Here is a 21,513-nt window from a genome sequence, read left to right as displayed (position 1 = left end):
TGGTGGGGCTCAGGCGTCCCTCTGTGGCTCCTAGGAAGACTAAGGAGAAACCTGTATGACTGAAATCCCCATTCTCTTGCCTCAAGGACCTCCTTCCTTTGTCTATGCAGAATGGGCACATGTTCTTCCTCTGCTCCACGCCAGAGGCTATGTGGTCTGCTTTGATCTCCAGCACTGCAAAGTTGGGTCCTGTACCTGTTCTCCGCTAGCCTATGGTTCACATTTCCAATATGTGTTTTTCCCAACACCTTTTTATGAAAATTTTCAAACATGGAGAAAAGTTGAAAGAATTGTTGTACATACGCATTTGTATAACACTCAGTTGTACCATGAATTCGCCTTTATCACATTATCTATACGTCAAACTTGTCATCCATCCATCCCTCTTATTTTCATTGTGCTTTTTAAATCAAACATTTTTGAGATAATTATAGACTCACGAACACTTATAAGAAATCATGCAAAGAAATACTGTGTACCTTTTATTCAGTTTTTCCCAGTAATAACATCTTGCAAGACTAGAGTAGAATATTATAGACAGGATACTGGCATAGATACAGGCAAGATACAGAACATTTCCATCACCACAAGGACCCTTCATGTGACACTTTTTTCCTCTTCTTTTTTCTTTTTGGTCCTGCTCATAGCATGTGGCAGTTCCTGGGCAGGGATCAAACCCGCACCACAGCAATGAAAATGCCAGATCCTTAACCCACTGTGCCACCAGGGAACTCCCCCTCATACGACAATCTTCTAGGCACACTTACTATCCTTCTTTCCCTACCCCCTCCTTAATGTCTGGCAACCACTAAGCTCTTCTCCACCTCAACAATTTTGCAATTCAAAAATGTTATGTAAATGGAATCTTATAGTGGTAGCCTTTTGGGATTGGCTTTTTCATCGAGCATCATACCCTGGAGACTCAGTTATGTATCAACAGTTCATTCCCAATGAGATTTCAAAGGCGTTTTCACACTTTGATGGAACTCCTGAAGAACTTTATAGAAATCAATATCAGTCAATAAAATCCCTGGCGATGTTATAGAAGCAAGTATATTCTGTATATTCTTTTCTTTTTTAAAACAACCACCTCACAGAGGTTTTGACACTTTATAGCAATGGCCACAAATATTTTGAAGGGTTTCCAGTGTGATTTTTGTGCATGTGAACTTGAAAAGGGAATAAAAATGTCAGTGGCCATATTCATTTGGCATAAAATATTTGAACTTTATGCTGCACTAAAACAATAAATCGTCTCTGTAATAAGACATGGGCAATTAAACAAGCAAGAGAAACAATTCATGTAGCTTGAGTTGAATAGAAGCAGTGCAACTGAAGTAATGTAATCACACCCTAGGAACTCAAGAAGGGGGGGTGGTGTGTGCCCAGGAGAGGTGACTGGTTTATGCTTCTTTATATAATGCATAAGGGAAGTGTAATTTAATTTGCAAATAGCAATCTTTAGAAATCAATTAGGAGTTTATTCCAAAGAGGACAAATGATTTATAGACTTCCCTATAAGAAGAGGGAAGTTTAGCATTTAGCGCTCAAGTCTTGCCCGCTATATCGCCACAAGACTCACTCCCAGGGGGAGGGGGCAGGATGCGGTGGGGCCACAAGGAGAGGAGTCCTTCTTTTCAAGTAGCCCCTTGCTTGGGCTCCTTGGTGGAAGAAGAGACCCTGCTATTTCTCATTATAATGCAGACTTGCTTTTTTGCTCATCTCTAGTCATCAGTTTCCTTCATGTGTGCCTCAGAACATAGAACACAGGCAGTTACTCTAATAGGAATTAGCAAGCAATGTTTTTGTGGTCATGTGAGTTTGGGGAATGCTGGTTTAATCAAAGTTTAGTAGGTGTCTTTATGGCAGGACTGCTCAGTCCCTTTGATAAGAGGCTGTGCAGGAAAGATCTACAGATTACTATAAGTAATACTATATAGTTAGAATTACTGATGATAAAATTATAATCAGGATTTTAAAAATTTATCTGATCAGGGGACCTTATTTCCTTGTAAAGCTTTGCTCAGATGAAAAAGCCCTGGGTCCCATTCTGAGGAAAGCTGACCTCCTTTGTTCACATCGTGTTCCCTGCTGTATCTCCACTCCCTAAGACAGTGCCTGGCTCATAGTAAGTACTCATTGAATGCTGGTGGAATGACTAAAAATAACAGCTATTATTGCTTGAAGTCCAGGAAATGTGCTAAACACTTTTCAGGTATTATCTCATTTAACCATCAAAATGATATGGAGAATGGGGTCTCAAGGTTACTCCCTTTTATAGATGAGAAAGCTGAGGGTTATGATGGTTCTGTAATTTACCAAGGTCACAGGCAGGAAGAGGCAGGCTGGGGCTTGAATCCAGGTTCAAGAAATAAGCAGGGAAGAGGGTGACTCCCTCTGAAATATCTGGTCTAGGCTCTGTGGATGATTCACTCTTGGAGCAAAGATGGACACAACAGAATTTCAAAATGAATGAAAATATCAAAATTGGGTCATGTCTACCTTTTCTCCTAACTCTGGTTTTGGATAAACAATGGCATGGTTATATTTTTGCTTTTATATGAAGAAAACCCATTGGGGTCAGGCAAACATCAATGTTTGTCTTCAGAGTGACCGTCTGTCTTGCTGGCCTTCTGGTTTTCACATCAGCTCTGGTGTGTTTAGTGAGATGAAGTGGCCTCTGAGTGTTGGATCAACTCCAGGGTACTGATAAACTCTGGTTTGGGGAGCTGCAGTGCCAGGGTCCCAGTCCCAGCTGCCCTATGAATCCTGTAGACTCCGGATTCTGGGTCTCCTCCAGGTGCCAGCCAACCTTCAGCACAGTTCATGGTCAACCCCCTGCAGGATGTAGCTGTCACTGGAATTCCTGACATCTGGTGGCACTGGAATGAGACCCCCAGGGGATCCAGACCCAGCCCACCCTCCAGCCTCCTAGCATTCCATGTCTCAAGCATTTTTCCCACATTCTGATGGGATGTTTAGTTCTCAGCTGCAGGCGTCCTCAGTGGAGTGCCTAAAGCAATAACTATGAAGTAAAGTCATAGGCAAAGACCCGAGGACAGCAATCATGAGTTTTAAGTTTATTATCCTTCTGAGTAACTACCCCCTCATGTTTCACACCATAAGAGCCCTCAAATGATATTATTAATTCATTCTGTCAATAATAGAAAACACCTTTTCAGCAATAGGTAAAGGCTCAACATAGTCCAGATACAAAGAATAAGACTTAGCTCTTGATTTCTGCTTGGATTGGTTGTACCTTCGAAGTCAGACCCCAGTATGGGACTGGGTTGTGTTCAGAGCCTGGTAACTCCTCCCCTGTCCCCTCCTCTCTACCTGCTCTCAGTCCGGTCTCTTCACAGTACCAAACCCACAGTCCTACAGGGCCAGTGCCTCAATTTCCTTTCTTCCCTGCCTGGCCCCGGAGGCCAAATCTACTAATGCAGATAATATTGAACTCACCAGCTGACGGTGAGGCTCCAAGGACACAGTGTAGGTGAATGTGCTGGATACACCATCCTGGGCGTGCAGAGGCATCTGTAAGGATCAGCCTCCTTTACTTCCCTGGATGGAAACTGCCTTGTCTCTATCACAAATCAGCACAAAATGACATTTGGTCCTGTTCTGCTTGTTCTCTTCTCTGACTTCATGCGCTAGCTTTTGCTTTTGGATTTTCAATTAGATGGAAAGCATTATGAAGCAGGCGCCAATTCCGCTCATGTATCTTCATGATGAATTCCTACTGAAGACATTTCTACTGAATTGGATGGAAACGGCTCTCGGCGAATTTGCCTCTGAATGTGCCCAGAATCCTCCTCCTGAGTGATGGAATTAATAGTAAGAGACCCGGAAGGGGTGCTTGATATGCTGTCCAGGCGAGGATGCTAGGTTCCAAAGCTAAAGACATCCACACCAGTTTAAGGCTAAAATTGGAAATGGTCTATAAACTAACCACAGGGCTCCGATGGGAAGACCAGAGGCCAAATTCCATATGTGGTCTGACAATGTCCACAGCTCTATTCTGCCAGGGAACCCACACTCCCTGCTTCTACAAGTGTTAGAGGCTAGTGACCAAATACCTCACTGACATATTGTATGAGAAGTACAATGCGATGGCACTTGGAAGGTGAGTCACTTCCACCAGGGGGCACTGTGGGCAGACTAGCCTGCAAGCCTCTGAGACCTGCAACAGGTGACACGGCACAGGCTGTGCCTGCGCAGATGCTTAAACTGGAAGCAATGCACTTAACCATTTTCATATGAGTGTTATTTTCCTTAAGACGGGGAAAACATGAGAGGCAGGATAGCCCAGAATCGGAGCCCGACTCTCCGGCTCTGCCGCTTAACAGATATTGACAACATACCTGAGCCTGCCGTCTTCCGCTCCCCTATCTATAACTTGAGGACCATAAAAGTGCACACTGCCTGGGACTACAGTGATGCGGGATGAGTAAATATGGCCAAGGCTCTTGGAGTAGCATGGAACATAGACAAAACCATAGGTAAGTGGCAGATGTGATACTGACGAAGCCGTCTTCTGGAGATACTCCTGTCTACCTGACATGTACATTCCCAGGGAGGTGCTGAGCTCAGCCACGAAGGTTGGAAGAAGCCAGGCTTCCAAGCACGTGCTTTCTCGATGACACTCTTTACCAAGAAGATGGGGAGAAAACTCCAAAGCGCCAGTGTCAGAGCTGAACCCACTGGCCAATCTGGAAAGGATGGACACTGCCCCTCCATCAGGGCACCACAGAGCTCCTTCCTACTGTATTTACCAGCCTCCAGGACACCAAGATAGGACTTGTTCTGAATGAGGATGAGCAGCATCCATAAAACATTAAACAAATATATCAAGAAAGGGAACTCTGGAAACGAGATGGCTCCTAGATAAAAAGCCACCTTGTTTTCTTAAGGAGCTCTGAATTCTCTGAATGGAGGAACTGTGGCTTGAAAGGTTACCTGCGGGAAATCTGGAGCTTTTAAAGCCGAGCTTTAATTAAAACTCACTCACGCACAACTAATGTGTGAGCCCAGAGGTCCCCCACGTGCTCTCTGAGAAGGCAGGCTTGAGAAGGGCTTGGATAAGATGAGAAACTCCCAAGTCCTTGGCACGCACGTGAGGCCTCTGCGCCTGTTTCCATTCCCAATGCTTCAGGAAATGTGTTACGTCCTACTCTGCAGAATCAGATGCACTTGGGCACCTGAGGGTCCATTCGTGCAAATGAAGTATGATGGCTATTGTGGTGCTACCCTACTGGGCCACAGCATAGTTGGAGTTGATGTGCTGCTGGTATCATATTTTTAAAAATTCTTTATTATAATTATTATTATTATTTTGTCTCTTTAGGGCCATACCCATGGCATATGGAGGTTCCCAGGCTAGAGGTCAAATTGGAGCTATAGCTGCCAGCCTACACCACAGCCACAGCAACGCCAGATCCGAGCCATGTCTGCGACCTACACCACAGCCACAGCAATGCCGGATCCTCAACCAGGGATCGAACATTCATTCTCATGAATACCTGTCAGATTTCTTTCTGCTAAGCCACAATGGGAACTACCTCAATTATTTTTATAAGTTTTATTGAAGTATAGTTGATTTACAAGGTTGTGAAAATTTCTGCCATACAACAAAGCGGTTCAGTTCTACGTGTACACACATCCATTCGCTTTCAGATTCTTTTCCCACAGAGATTATCACAGAACACTGGGCTCCCTGTGCTGTACAGCAGGTCCCCATTGGCCAATCAATTCCCAATACCTCAGTGTGCATATGCCAATCCCAAACCCCCAGGCCATCCAAACTCCTCAATTATTAAAATTAAAAAAAGGAGTTCCCATCGTGGCACAGTGGAATCGAATCCGACTAGGAACCACGAGGTTTCGGGTTTGATCCCTGGCCTTGCTCGGTGGGTTAAGGATCTGGCGTTGCTGTGGCTGTGGTGTAGGCCGGCAGCTGTAGCTCTGATTAGACCCCTAGCCTGGGAACCTCCATATGCCGCAGGTGCAGCCCTAAAAAGAACAAAAGACCAAAAAAAAAAAATGCTTTTTAAAGAAAAAGTTAGGGCCGTGCCCCACCTACAATAATTGTGTGTGAACCAAATGCTGCCAATTGGGATTTCTTGCTCTACCCAGGCTGGGTCCCCCTCCATTGCTACTCCACCAACCTCTGCTCATGTTGTTCACTGAGATGGTTCAAATTATTGCATCATCTGATCCTGCCTCACGTGAGCGTGTTTGTGAAGGTTGTTTCTATACTGCTGTCCCTCTGGGGACTCCACATACTCTGTTATTAGAAGCAAACTCTCATCATCATTTTCCTCATAGGATCCACCCCAAACACTATCTTTGCTCCAGGTGTCATGGGGCTTGGGATATTTTGTAAAGCTGCTACTCTGCCTTGAAAGGTTTCTGGGGAGAGAGCTCCTGTGGGCTAAATTTGGCCCAAAGACATGCTTGCTTGACCTGCTCAGTGTTTTTTTTTTTTGTTTAGTTTTGTTTTTTGTTTTTTTTAAAGTGAACTAGTTGCTGATATGTAAAATTCAGGACTTTTACATGCATCGACTCAGATTCCCCTCAAAAATCAAGAGAGTTAGCAATGTGATTGAAGAAGGTAACAATGGAAAGGTCCTGCTTTCCATGACAGCAGACCCTCTCTGGTTCACCAGGATCCCAGCACCCCTCCATCTAGTACTCTGTCCCCTCACTCGCATTCACATCCTGTTTGGTCCTGGGGTGGGTCTTTCCAACCCAAGAGGTAAGAATCAAATAAGTGAACAAGGTTTCTGAGAGCTCTGATTACACTGAAAGCACCACCCCAGAGCCCTAAAAGCTTTGCAACTAAAGGGACGTGCGAGGTTGCATCTCTGCTTCCGTAGCATGGATGAATACAGGCCAAGCAATGGTAAGTGCAATGACTCCCAAGGGTGTTGCTTCCCAGTACCGGAATCTCTCAGCTACTAGGCATGGCCCCCTTTGCTGACAAGAACTGGGAAATTTCTGCTGACAGGAGCTTAATTACACAGACATTGTATTTTCACAAGATAATAAATGTTATGTTTTGAATCAACATATATTTTGTTTTGCTTTGCTTTCCAGAGTTCCAGCTCTTTGAAGAGCTCTTGAAAAATGACTATAGGTCTTATTCCTGGTCATCTTGCTGGGGAAGATAGAATATGGGTCAGTTCTTATATGCTGAGTCAGCCATTAGGACTTCAAGGAGGATCTGGTTCATTCCAGGGCCACAGGAGTTGTTAATAACATGCTTCATTCAGAGCTGAAGCAGAATGTGGTTTGGTTTCTTCCTTCCTTTCTGCTTTAGAGAACTTTTAAAATTTAAAGCATAATTTCCAAGCTTCCTCTGCACTTGACATTTCTTAAATAGTTTCATTTTCAAGTCCAACAACAATGTTCCTGCTTTCTAAGGCAAATATGGCTTTTTTTTTTTTTTTCTTCTCTAGAAGGAGCAGAGTGAGAGAAAACTAAAGATGAGGGAGGGCTATCAGAAGAAATATGTCCTGTCACAAAACCTAGGGCCACAAACTTCTCTTAAGACCAACCATTTCTAGATCTTCCAGATCTTGAAAATATGCAGAAAATACTATATTCATATTATGGAGCAAGGTTCATTTTCCTTTCTGCATTTTCCTATTTTTAAATTTTTGTCATGTAAAAAGCAATGAACCAAACAATTTTTTAAGAGTGAGTATCCAAAGATGATTGGTTGTTCCTGGATCCCAGCAAACCTTGGAGGAGGTGCCACTGTGGGCTGAATGAGGATGAATTCTAACAAGAAAAGTCAGTTCTTGGGGCAAGTCATAAGTTGGCTCCACAGACAGCCATCCTGGGGCAGAGTAGCTGAGCTTACCTTGTCAAATTATTTTTGATAGGAGAAAGCATCCCCAACCTTGGTGGAGAATTGCTTTTAGAAGAGTAAAATAACAACCTGTGCTTTTTAAAATAGCCTCTTCTCTGAGGATGTAGAAATGAAACTGGTGGATGTAATAGACCCTTGGCTTCAGCCAGAGCCAGTTCCTGGGGAATCGTGAAGTCAGCCTTCTCCAACCTGGCAGCCTCTCCTTTCTCTGATACCTGGCAGTTAAGAAACTGTCCTTCACATTATTGGGATTCAAACCCCATTTATTAGCAGCATGACCTTAGGCAAGTTACTTAACTTCCCTGGACTGTAGTTCCTCATCTGCAAAATGTATATAATGATAGTATCTCCTGTACTATCCTTTACTAAGTTTTTGTAAGATTTAAATTTTGTTAGTACACGTAAAGCCCTTATACCAGAGCCCAGCACATGGTAAATTCTTACATGTGTCAAATTATCATGGACATTCTTACATTCCAATGCTAGTTGATTTCCCAGGTTTTCTTATCTGCTCTTGGATTCACCATCTGGGCATATCCCTCCCATGTCACTCCAATTACCATCGAAATCTAATATCTGCATGGACTTTTGAAGTTTACAAAATGTTCTTGCACCCTAAACCTCACATACTCTTTGTATCAACCCTGGGTATTACCCCCACTCTGTTTGATTGTTTTGAACAACTTAACATCACTTTCTCTCCTCTATGTTTTGTCCTAGACAGGCCTAGAGTCCTGGGAACTAGATTTCTTAGAAATCTAACAAACAGTGGATGGATTTCTAGTCTATCTTTGTAAGTGTAATAGCAGAGAGGCACGTGTGGGATTATTTGCAGGTGGAGGAGGTGCCAAGTCCTATTGCTCCTGAAGCTGTGGGGGTGGGGGGAAGGGTGGTGGATGGATAGAGCAATGCCAGGAGCCTTGGGAATCCTCCTGCAAGTCATCCCCGCTTGTGCTGCAATTCCTGACTTCCTAAATGCTAGTGGTGGCTTTCCCTTTCCCTTTCCTTCACCCCGCAGCTTTCCCTTCTATCCTCCAATCCCCTCTATGAAATCCCTTCCTGTTGGAAACACCTAGAGTGGTTTCCCTTTTTCTGACCAAAACCAGACTGATATGCCTACTTCATATTAGATAACACATTGAGCATGTACCATCTACCTAGCACGGTTTTAAGCTTTTCATACAAATTCCTTATTAAATCTAACAATAATGCAATTTGAAAGCAGTGCTATTATCCTGATTTTTCAAAAATAAAAAGGTGGGATAGGAGTTCCCATTGTGGCACAGCAGAAACAAACTCGACCAGAATCTATGAGGATTTGGGTTCAATCCCTGGCCTCACTCAGTGGGTCAGGGATCCGGGGTTGCTGCGAGCTGTGGTGTAGGTAACAGATGAGGCTTGGATTAGTGTTTCTGTGGCTATGGTGTAGGCTGGCAGCTGTAGCTCAGTTAGATTTCTATCCTGGGAACCTCCATATGCCACAGGTGCAGCCCTAAAAAGCAAAAAAAAAAAAAAAAAGTGGGATAAAGAGAGGTTATGTGGCCTGAGCATGATTATTACTAGGCTCTCCTGACTCTCTTGGTTTACTGAATGTTTGATCTATGCCTGGCATTGTGCTAAGTGTCTACATGAGCAGAATCTCAGGTTTCTTGAGCTAACACAGGTAGTTACAAGCTGAGCAGGGAATCCTATCCCTTCCCAACTCTGCTTCCAATGTTTCTTTCTCTCACACCTCTGCTACTTCTTACATAAAAACAGCTATCATGGGGACAAAGGCAGATGAACTGTTATGGTTAAAGGGCGTCTGGCTAAGAACTAGTTGTCTGCCTCCTTACATTTTACCAAGGAAATAAGCCTGCAGCGGTGGGTCTTGGGGGTCAGGGAGAGTTTGTGATTATCATACACAGAAGACGTGGGGGAAAATGGGAAAGGAGAAGGGGAATGAAGAGAAAAGGAGGTGAATGGGTAAGAGGAGTGAAGGAAAGGGCAGGGGAAGAGGAAGAGGGACGGAGCAGTAAGGCAGAGCGATGGGCAGCTTTTCTGATATCAAACCGTCCAGTGGCACCAAAGAGCAAGGGCAGAGAGAGAATCTTCCTAACCTCCTATTTCTACCAGGGAATCCAGGTCCCTGTCATTGCAAGGACTAAGTGCAGTTACTAAAATATTCATCCTTCTGCCCTAGATTTACATCGTAATGCACAATCCATAGTGTTAGTTATTTTGGTGGCTTGCTAAAAATTTGATACGTTCGGATTAATGCACATATAATAAATAGTCTAATTTTATTACGCTGTATAAAGACTTCCAAAATATATGGTGTCTGTGCTTTTCCAAAAGTGTAAGGAAACAGATAAGGCTTCAGACAGTCAAAGAAAGATTGCTTTCATTAAATTATGCAGTTATTGAATCTCTCCCCCTCTGCAGTACTCTCCCTGATCTCAAAGCTGTCTGCCACATGAGCAATCACTTGGGGTGGGAATTTTCCCTCCATCTCTGGATGTGATCCTTGAAAATCCTATTTAAATAATTGGGAAATTCTTTATTGAAGGATGTGTTAGAAAGAGGTCAGATGAGCTGGTAAGTGTTGCACTGAGGCTATTTGGAAAGGATGCACGCTCCGACTCTAGTCCCTGGGACATCTTGCAGCTAAAGAATATTGATCACCTACTCTGTTCTGGGCACTCTGAAAGCGCTTTCAAAGTGTGTGTGTGTGTGGGGGGGCATGTTCATCCTTTTTCCTAAGTATAACAGATACGAAAGCTGAGGCATGGATAACATGATCAAATATATCCTTTGAATGGCTCTTTTAGGGGATGCCTTATAGTCTAAGTTCTTTATTTTAGATTAGAATCATAAACCAAGCTGGCAGGCCAACTGAACTTTCCAGGTTACTGAATCTTGAATAGATTGGCTCAAGGATGGGAATTAAATTTGGTCTTCCACCTCCTCTGGGGTCTCTGAGTTCCCTCTGCTCTCACATCTTCCAGTAAACCCTCTTCTGCTTCAGCTAGCAGAGTCCATTTCTGTTGCTTGCAACCAGAGCATTCTGATGGATACGGGGCAGGGCTGGATTTGAACCCTGATAGGGAAGCGAACACTCACTCTCTGTGAAGGATATGAGACTCCCCACTCCTGCTAATCCCACCGAGGGCCCTGTATTCCTATCACGAGGTCAGGCCTTAGACTGCGTGAATGAGCGTAGAAGTCCTCACTAGAGGTCCTTCTGGTCCAAAGAGAGAAGAGAAGACCCTGGGCACTAAGAGCTCCTCCCCAGGACAGCATTCCTGCCCAATATTCCGGGCAGCTCTGGGCCTGCCTTCCCAAGCCCAGCGGGCAGGTGCTCCTCACTCTACTCTCATAAGAATCAGTAGGTATCTCTAGTTTCCTTGGAACTGGCTTCCTCCACAGTTCTCACCAAACAATATGGTCCAGGGGAGGGATTATGTTCTCTTTCCCCTTGACTCACTGGCATTTTCTAAGGGCACTCAGCATCCTCCTGGGCTCCTTTCCCCCTGAACACACCCGCATTCCAGGAGAAAGAGTCTCACCCAAGGTCATCCCAAAGCCCATTCCCAGTCTGATCCAAATCTGCTCATTACGCCTCCTCTCTCACTGGGGCTTAAAGCCGTGTAGATACCAGGTGACATTAATAGAAGTATAGTGGTGAGATAAGGGAGGGGATAATCCCAAAGAGCCCAGGGCTCACTAGGCTTTATTCCCTCCTAAGAGTGCTGCATTCCCTCCTAAGAGTGGCACTTTGAGAGAGAATTTTCCAAACTGGGTCCATTCAGGAGGCTGCCTGATGTTCACAGGGTCTAGAAACCAAGGGGCAAATATTTGACAAAAGATTAAGAAGAGCTGCTAGTGGGAGACATGCCAGATCCTATCACACATTTGGAAGGCAAGTGTGGAGAGGGGGTACACTTCTTGACTGAGGTCCCAGGGGACAAAAGTAAGAAGAAAGGGTGGGGATTAGAAGGGGGAAGACTTTGGAGTTTCTGCTATGGCACAGTGGGTTAAGAATCTGACTACAGTGGCTTGGGTCACTGCAGAGGTGCGGGTTCAATTCCTATCCTGGCACAATGGATTAAAGGATCTGACATTGCTGCAGCTGTGGCATAGGTTGCAGCTGCAGATTGGATTCAATCCCTGGTCCTGGAACTTCCATATGCAGTGGGTGTGGCCATTGAAAACAAAAGTTGGGGGGTGGTGGGCAGAAGACTTTGGTGTTATATGGGGACTGTTTTTTTTTTTTTGTCTTTTAGGGCCACACCTGCAGCATATGGAGGTTCCCAGGCCAGGGGTCCAATCAGAGTCATAGCTGTTGGCCACAGCAACTCAGGATCCGAGCCACGTCTGTGACCTACACCACAGCTCACAGCAATACTGGAACCTTAACCCACTAAGCGAGGCCAGGGATCCAACCCATAACCTCATGGATGCTAATTGGGTTTGTTAGCCACTGAACCACGACGGGATCTCCAGGACAAATGTTCTAATGAGGGTTGTCTTCTCTGATACTGGGCACTCTGTTATTTTAAGTATCTGAGCAAGAGTGGGAAATGGCTGCACAAAGATGCTACTGCAGGAACTCCAGGCTCTAGGGCAGAAGATCTGATCATATGATCCCTGAAGTCCCTCTCTTGAAGATGCCAGGATTACAATGTACTTAAATGTTGATGGACAATAGGGGAGTAGCTAAAACTGCTCTATCCACGTCAAAATAAAATACAGGAGGAGTTCCCATCGTGGTTCAGTGGTTAACGAATCTGACTAGCATCCATGAGGACGTAGGTCTGATCTCTGGCCTTCTCAGTGGGTTAACGAACCAGTGTTGCTGTGAGCTGTGGTGTAGGTCGAAGACACAGCTCAGATCCTGCATTGCTCTGGCTCTGGTGTAGGCTGGCAGCTATAGCTCCAATTTGACTCCTATCCTAGGAACTTCCATATGCCGCTGAGTGTGGCCCTAAAAAGCAAAAAGATAAAATAAAATAAAATACAGGGCATGGAACTTTCAAAAAATAAAATAAAATAAAATAAAACTGTTCTATCTACATTCAGAAATCTTGAGAACCTCTAAAAAGAATGAATTAGAGCTAAAGGTGCTAGCACAGAACCAAATGTACATTTGTAAACTGGAAAAAGCAAGCTGCAAAGAGATATTTCCATATAATACTGTACATTCTGGAGGAGATGTGGGTACATGAATACAACATGCAATATACACACAGGTCTGAAAAAATAACACAAAATATAGGGGAGGAACCTGGGGCTGGAAATGGTAGTTATGGGAGCTGAGCATCATTTGACATTTGCAATGTTTCTCTCCTTCCTTCTTTTTTTTTTTTGCTTTTTAGGGCCATACCTGTGGCATATGAAAGGTCCCAGACTAGGGGTCAAATCAGAGCTCCAGCTGCCGGCCTACACCACAGCCAGAGAAACGCCATATTTGAGCTGCGTCTGTGACCTACGCCACAGCTCACGGCAACGCAGGATCCTTAACCCACTGAGTGAGGCCAGGGATCAAACCCACAACCTCATGGATACTAGTTGGGTTCTTAACCTGCTGAGCGACAAGAGGAACTCCTATTTTGTTTTGTTTTTTAAATAAGGAGAGTATATTCATACATTCCTTCTGGTATTAAAAATGAAAGAAAAGTGCTGATGGCTATAAGGTTATAAAAATGAAAGGAAAAGTGTTGATGGCTATGAGGCTATTTCTCCCAGGTAGGGAATCTGAAGTTTAATCTCGATTGATGGTTGGTTCATTCATTCAACAATAGCTCTTGAGCGCCCCCTGTGCACAGCATGGTTATGAGACAGGGCATGGTGGAAAGACAGCTGGAGTTTTCCCCTTCAAGGAGCTTAGGGTAGAGGAACCAGGGATTGCAATATAGTAGAATGTGAGCAGAACAGGGTTGGGTGGGAGGCATCAAGATCAGCTTCCCAGAGCCTGAGGGCTGAGGCCTGGGGTGGGGGATGAGTATTCTTGGCAACAACATAGGGCCATAGGGCGAGGTCAAGAGTGAATAGGTGGCCTATTTGAGGACATGAACTAAATTTGCTATAGCTGTGGCAGGGTGGGTAGGTGGCACAGAGAGAAATGAAGCTAAAGATAGAGGCAGAAGGCAGATATTAGAGCAACTTACGAGTCATGTTCAAGAGTTTAGACTTCAGCCTAAGTCAGTAAGGAGTCAATGAAGAATTATCAGTAGATGAGAGGTTGATGGTGGGCCTTTAGGCTAGCTCAAAGCAGTTTGTAAACTGCTATGGGTGGTTCTCAGAATACAGCATGTAAGTTTCCTACTTACATATACCACAGTCTTGATTTCAAAGAGGTATAACCACATCAACTTGTAATGACATATATGCAAATGAATTGCTTTGTGGATTACCTGTGGCAAATGAAAAATGTTAACATAACTGATCTTCCATTCTTGCACAGGACACTGATGGATGCCTTTTTGTCATTAGTCACCAACTTCCTTAGGCCTGCAAACTCATTTGAACATTGGATGGAGCCAAACTAAGTCAAGAAGGAAAATCTCTGCTGTGAATGATTAAAATAATGCATAAGAAAGACAAGTGTAAACATGCTCATGCAAGGGAATGCCCAAAACAGGCACCCATCATGTTCCTGAGGAAAGGAATGTCTAAGGTGGATTCCACGCCACCAATGCAGGAAGCAGGAGACCTGGTCATTGGTGCCACTGCATTCGAGTCCTAGCTTCTCACTAGATCCCTGGTGCTGGGCAGGTCACTTCAGCCCTGGGCATCAGTTTCTCCATCTGATATCTAATATGGACAATGCAGAGAAAAATCTATGCATATTTAGGGTCAAAAGTCAACAGGCAGGCCAAGAATTGGAAACAAAGCACAGTCAAAACTGCACTTGAAAAATAAAACAACAAAGCCTTCAACCCGCTTTGAATTGTGAACACTAAGCAACTGGACGCCCAAAAGGTTCCAGTTGTTTACTTTTATTTTTCTTTCCCTGTGTTTTCCTAAGTCACTGGAGGCTGAGGGAGAGATGGTGAAGAGGGGCAGGGGCAGGGGATGGAGAGGTAAGAGAAGTGGAGGTTTCTCTTTCAGGATCCACCCCTACTCACATTCAGGTAAATTAAAGGTGTATCAGGATTCAGCTCCATTGTAACCACTGTGACTATTACACCCATCTAACCATTCTCTGTTGTGGGGGTTAAATGGCTATGTGTGATATATGACTTTGCATATATTATGTGTTTTGGGGCCCTCTGCTTTTTCCCACTGATCATGGATAACTGAGAACAAATTGCTCATCCCTGCAAACCGATCACTCTAGAATGGATTTTAAATAACAGAGCTGGAAGTTGCTTTAAAATAATCTAAATAGGAGTTCCCGTTGTGGCTCAGCAATAAATAAAAAAAACCAAAACTGACTAGTATCCATGAGGATGCAGGCTCGATCCCTAGACCCGCTCAGTGGGTTAAGGATCTGCTGTTGCCATGAGCTGTGGTATAAATCACAGACACGGCTCAGATCTGGCTTTGCTATGTCTGTGGTATAGGCCGGCAGCTGCAGCTCCTATTTGACTCCTAGCCTGGGAACTTCCATATGCTGCAGGTGTGACCCTAAAAAGACCCCCCCCCAAAAAAAAACCTTTTTTTTTTTTTTTTTGTCTTTTTTGCCATTTCTTGGGCCGCTCCCACAGCATATGGAGGTTCCCAGGCTAGGAGTCGAATCAGAGGTGTAGCCGCCGGCCTACGCCAGAGCCACAGCAAAGCCAGATCCGAGCCACGTCTGCAACCTACACCATAGCTCACGGCAACACGGGATCCTTAACCCACTGAGCAAAGCCAGGGATCGAACCCGCAACCTCATGGTTACTAGTCAGATGCACTAACCATTGAGCCACGACAGGCACTCCAAAAAATCTTAACAGAGTTGCTGAATTCACGGCCAGGGAAAGGAGTGATGCACCAGAACCACACTGCTTGTGAGTGGTGGGGCTGAGACACGGTACTGACTCTCCTGACAGAAGTCTTAATCTTACTCAGTTCCGCCATGTGGAGTCTCCGCAGGAGCCTGGCTCTGCCCATCCAGGCAGTGAGGCAGCCCCTCCAACCCTAAGTCTACAAAACCGTTCTTAAAACTCATGCTCACATTACAGTAGAGACCAGAGCCTTTGGTTACTGTCAGTGAAATACTTGGGAGTGGGAGGGGGGATATTAGGAATTTGGAGACTTGAAGCTTCCTCAGAAGATGAGATGCTCTATTATCTTTGACTTCACGGCTAAGTATTTGTTATAAACCCTGTCCCCAAATTCCACCCCAATGATTATAAATAGGTCCATTTTGAGGGTTTCTATAATAACCCTCCTCCCTCAAGCCCACTGCATTGATAGAGCCCACCAAGCTCTACCAAATATGAAACATCCAGGCAAGTGGCTTCCTCCCTCAGGAATGATGCAATGATGTACCTCCCGCAGGCAGTTTCACTGAGATGAATTACCCAACCCAAAGAGAAGCAGCTTCATGTTTTCTCGAGCCTCTCTGACCTCAGCTCAGGTCTGTGCATGATTTCCCTGAGGACAACAAGAGCAAAACTGAACATTTCTTTCAGACTTCAAAAGTCCGTCCTCCAGGTGGGCCTGCCGCTCTCCTGCTGGGCATGTGTCATGTCAGTTGACTGGCTCATTGATGCCAAACACCTGCCTGAAAGTATGTAATACTTGCAGAGGTTTCTTGGCATCCAGCTACAGCAGACTCCAGCTACTGCACTTCTATTGATTTGAACACTGCTTCTCTGGTTTGAGAGTCGCATCCTTGGAAACACTGATCCTTCACAGGATGTGTGGGCCGGGGGGCTTAGGAAGCATGAGGGAAGGGGTTTCATTTCAGGCAAACAGAAGGTCAAATTCTGGCCCTCCACTGACACAATCAGCAAGTTCCTTGTGCTCCAATTCCTCATTTGTGGAACAGGAACACAGCAACAGCCTCCCAGAGTCATTACACAGACAGAGAGATGCAGGTAAGGCTCCTAATACATGAAGGTGATACAGTAGGTGTTCAATGAGGAACAGATTTTCTCAGAAGAAACAGAGAAGGTTCTGGCTTGCTCACTACTCTTTCCCCTTAGCACTTAACACATGGCAGGAGCTTGATACGTATGAACAAGGAAGGGAATGAATGAGTACCTGAGTGACCTCTGATTTGTAGCCCTTGGAGGTACTTAGAAAGTCCTTGAAATCTATGCTCGTAGGGAAAACATGATTCATTAAGGCTCCAACTTATACTTAAGTTAGAACCATCTCAAAGCTGAATCACTGAAAAACCCTCTTCCAACCCTTCCTGAGCTGAGTTCACCCCCTCTCATCATTCTGGCTGTCTTTATGACACCGGTCCTCTTCAGCTTCTAGCCTATGGAGAGAGGGGTGTGCAGGGTGCCGCTACCTTCTCAGCCACTGAATACCAGGGTGCTCTGCTCGCTCAGCTGGGGAGCTGCAGGTTCAGACAGCAACACAGACATCATTGCACTTCAATAAGGATCCACATCCTGGAAGAGCCCTCACTTAGCAGCGATTGCTGTAGTTTCCCTCGGTTCCCCAAGGAAGCATGTATGAAGGCATCACAAAGACACAGCTCACAGAAACACCAAATCTGGCCCTGGCCGTTAACCTCCTACCAGAATTAAGAGGAAAATGCTATCTCTCACCAATACCATGGAAGTGACAAACCCATTAATGGCCACCTGTAACTCAGTGGCTGAGTTGCAAACCTGCTGTTTCAAGAGTCCATTCATTCTCCTGATCGATAGAGAAGTGCAAAGTCAGTACCCACCCAAAGACTGAGCCACCTTTTTTCCTATTGAATGTTTCCTGGTTTGATGGACAGATCGCTGTCATCCAAGCAACATCCCCAACTCTCCACCCTCACTCCTCTGACAACCACCAAGATACACACATTATGGGTTTTATTTTTATTTTTTATTATTTACTCATTTATCTATTTATTTTGCTTCTTAGGGGGGCACCTGCAGCATATGGGGGCTCCGAGGCTAGGGGTCGAATTGGAGCTGCAGCTGCCAGGCTATGCCACAGTCACAGCAATGCAGGATCGGAGCCACATCTGCGACCTCCTCTTTAGCTCATGGCAACACCAGGTCCTTAACCCACTGAGTGAGGCCAGGAATCGAACCTGCATCCTCATGGATGCTAGTCAGGTTCATTACCACTGAGCCACAATGGGAAGTCCTTGGTCTTTATTTTGTAGATATTTGGAAGTACCTAAGTTTCAAAAATCTGAGAGCAAGAAATGGGTGTGGAGTAGATAAAATGGCATTGACCTACTTTTCCTAAATAAATGTTTCTCATAGAAAAGCTCTGTGATGGCGACAAAGATATGAAGAAACTTGGGGGCACATCAAAGTAGGAATTATTTTCTATCCATTATTTCCTTTCAGAGTATAAAATAACCAGAAAGTGGTACAGGGTATTGATAATAATAGATAAGATTAACTCTCTCTGTTTTCCAGGCATGGCTACAAGCTCTTTATGAGTATTGATTGATTCTCCCAATTACCCTCTGAGAAGTAAAGAGAAGTTACGCAGCTCACTTAAAGTCACAAGGTCTTTAGCTGCAGAACTGGTTAAAAGACAACAGGTTAAAAGACAACAAATAATGGGAAAACCTCACAGAATTAATTAAAACAAGATGAGTGGAATAAAAAGGACGGCAACAGAACCCCAGAACGCAGCATCAGAATGAAAATTTGACAAAAGCAAAATAAATGCTGGAAACCGAGTCAGTCATGAAAAAAATAAAATGAGAAGATGCCTGTGAAGGCATGATAATGCCAAAGCAACAAATGACAATGTCCAAACATATAGTACATATAAAGGGCAGAGATTCTAAGCATATCTGCATTTGAGGGAAAGAGAATCAGTAAACAAAGATATTACAAGTTTCTCCTGGCTAAAAGAAAAACAAAAAAAGGTACAGTAAAACAAAACAAAAAAGATTAATCCTAATTATAAGATTAAAAGATCTTAGTGTATTCCATAAAAAGAAAGTCAGTGAAAAGAAACCTTTTCCTATTACAACAGCTACATTTACTAAGTTAAGGATTAATAAAATAATTTTAAGACAATTAGTAAAATATTTTTACTCATAATAAATTAAGTTAGATACCCATCTCCAATCCTACATCAAAATAAATTTCAAATACCTGCATCCCTGCTTTTCCAAAGGTTGCTTTATGCTACTTCACTGTTTTTTTGTTGTTGTTTTCTTTTTATGGCTGCACCCACAGCATACAGAAATTCCCCAGACAGGGATTGAATCTGAGCAGCAGCTCTGACCTACACTGTGGCTGTGGCAATGCTGGATCTTTTAATCTACTGCACTGCCCCAGGGAGTAAACCTGCCCCTCTACAGTGACCCAAGCTGCTGCAGTTGGATTCTTAACCCCACTGTGCCATGGCGGGAACTCTGCTACTTAGTTTTTTTTTTTTTTTCTTTGAAAGATCTACATTAGTACCTATTTTCACTAACTGAAATAAATCCAAAGAAGCTTTTCACTTTTACAAAAAAAAAAAAAAAAAAAAAAAAAAAAGCAAACAGCAAAAATAGCATCCAGTGTCTGTTTTGCAAGGAACCCCAAGTACCCTGACCAGAAGGGCACTGTCAGGCTCCTTCCCCAGGAACTACACTCAGTACCTTGGCATCAAGACACCATAACTTTGAACTGTATCTGTGAGCATCTGTGTTTTACTGGAGTTATTTTGTGCATCCATTAGCGAGATGTGTCCTAAGGTAATTGCTCTTTGCTTTATACCATTTTGGCTTATGAAAGGTTTCATAGAAACACTCTACTTCCGGGTAGTGGGGGAAACCTACAGTTTAAAGAGTTAATTTAAAAATGAGCCATGTATAACCTTGGGGGAAAAAACTGTATTAGCATTGTTTGGATTTTTGAATGAAGAACCTTTTTTCTTTGTGCTTAGAGCAAAAGGTAATGGGAAAAGCATCATGAAAGAAAACATCAATGGATTTGACTAATACACTTTAAAACATATCCAAAACAAGCTCACCAAAATTTAAAGGCATAAAAGAGTAATATTTCTTATAAAAAATATGGCAGTGGGTTACGATTAAAAAGAAGAAATTAGAGATAGATATTTTGCATTTTGATAGGGAAGCAGTAATCACCTTAATTACAAATACATATGAATACAAAGGTGACAAAACAAAACCCATACATTCCCCATACACATTTTGGAAGTGTTCACATTCCCCAACAAAATGCAAAAGAAAATGTGGCTGCAGTTTTGCTTATTAAGTGGGCAAAACCGAAGAGAAAGCAGCTTGTTTCTTAACAGGTGGTAAGTCCATTCCTTTCTGGAAGTCAGTTTTGCACTGGGGACCAAGGATACTAATGGTGTACACATCTGACCTACCAATTCAACTCCTAGGAATGCATCTCATGCGCTAACAAAACAAGGTATACGCAAGAGGATCTCTACAGTTGCAGGATGCTCTATCTATGCTGTTCTAGGTAATTTAAAAAATTACCATCAACGTCAGCCCTCACAGGTGTTTCAACCTTAAGAATTTGTGGAGCACATTCCCAAATGTCATTTTACTTAATTTTTGAAATAACTCCCTGAGGAAGGCATTATTATAATTTTCCCCACTTAAAGACACTGGAAGACAAAAAGGGCAGCTCGATGTGGTCTGAGTTAAAGGTCATAGAAAGTTTTCTCTGATGGCTGAAATCATGCCACGAAGACATGAAAATGTAATGATAGAATGGGAAAGGTGGATCATCTAGATCAGGTCCTTCCTCGTACAAATTAAAGAACGAGCATTTAGATCAAGAAAGATTCTTACTGAGGTTCACGTGGTGATTCTGGAACCCTCTTTCTCTTGCATTAACTCACTGTAAAGTACAAATATTCCTGGGAGAGAAGACCTACTCTCAAACTCTTCTCTTGGCTCTTTGTTAGCTTATTAGCTAAAATGCAGGCACCTTAGATGTTGGAAGTGGGACATGTGATGGATCAGTCCTGATGGAGAGATAGGAGGTTACATCTGAGAAAAGGTCTGGAATCTCCCAGCCTCCCAACCCTCACAGGGTAGGGCTCTGGTCACACAGGGATCCTGATGAGGCATAAAGAAGTAGGAACAGGAGAAAGTGAGAACCAACCCCAGCTGCCTACTCTACTGCTCAGGCCAGGCAGGCTCTGATAGCTCTCAGGACTAGGAACTCCTGGTTCAGGAAGCTGTATGTGGACCTACATCTGCCATTTCAGGCCAACCAGGTGCCTATCTGAGGTTTCTTTGGAAGGACCCTGGACATCGGTCCACCAGCATTCCAAAGAGAAAAACCCATCATACCCTCCCCAACCCTAACAGGGCAAGTCCAAAGTCCCCCTGGACAGTCCACAGGGAGCTTCACTGGGAGATTTTATTTAAATGGTCTCAGCTGCTCTCCTTGGCTGCTCTGAATCCATCTGGTAGTACATTTATCAGATACTTCATTATTATTTTTTTTTTTTTGTCTTTTTGTTGTTGTTGTTGTTGTTGCTATTTCTTGGGCCGCTCCCGCGGCATATGGAGGTTCCCAGGCTAGGGGTTGAATCGGAGCTGTAGCTGC

The 21,513-nt window shown here is 43.9% G+C and overlaps 1 protein-coding gene and 2 long non-coding RNA genes across 3 annotated transcripts in view; 1 reads left to right on the top strand and 2 right to left on the bottom strand.

Annotated features, from left to right (window-relative positions):
* Window positions 1-21,513, bottom strand: part of CLSTN2 (calsyntenin 2) — a 647,862-nt gene that overhangs the window by 343,223 nt on the left and 283,126 nt on the right. The gene's annotated exons all lie outside the window — the stretch shown is intronic.
* LOC146397496 (uncharacterized) overlaps window positions 1-21,513 on the bottom strand; it is a 148,418-nt gene that overhangs the window by 124,139 nt on the left and 2,766 nt on the right. The window lies entirely within an intron of this gene.
* LOC146397497 (uncharacterized) lies at window positions 13,213-19,475 on the top strand. The gene is made up of 2 exons (XR_014824049.1): window positions 13,213-15,337; window positions 15,717-19,475. It is a non-coding gene; the product is annotated as an uncharacterized LOC146397497 (long non-coding RNA).

The sequence above is a fragment of the Sus scrofa genome, chromosome 13 (assembly GCF_054392235.1).
Source record: "Sus scrofa isolate SSC_HxYL_T2T_F1_AM1 chromosome 13, Sscrofa_HxYL_maternal_Yorkshire_Landrace_v2.0, whole genome shotgun sequence".
Lineage (NCBI taxonomy): Eukaryota > Metazoa > Chordata > Mammalia > Artiodactyla > Suidae > Sus > Sus scrofa.
Note: the sequence above shows the minus strand (reverse complement) of the source record. Positions and strands in the feature narration are given on the sequence as shown.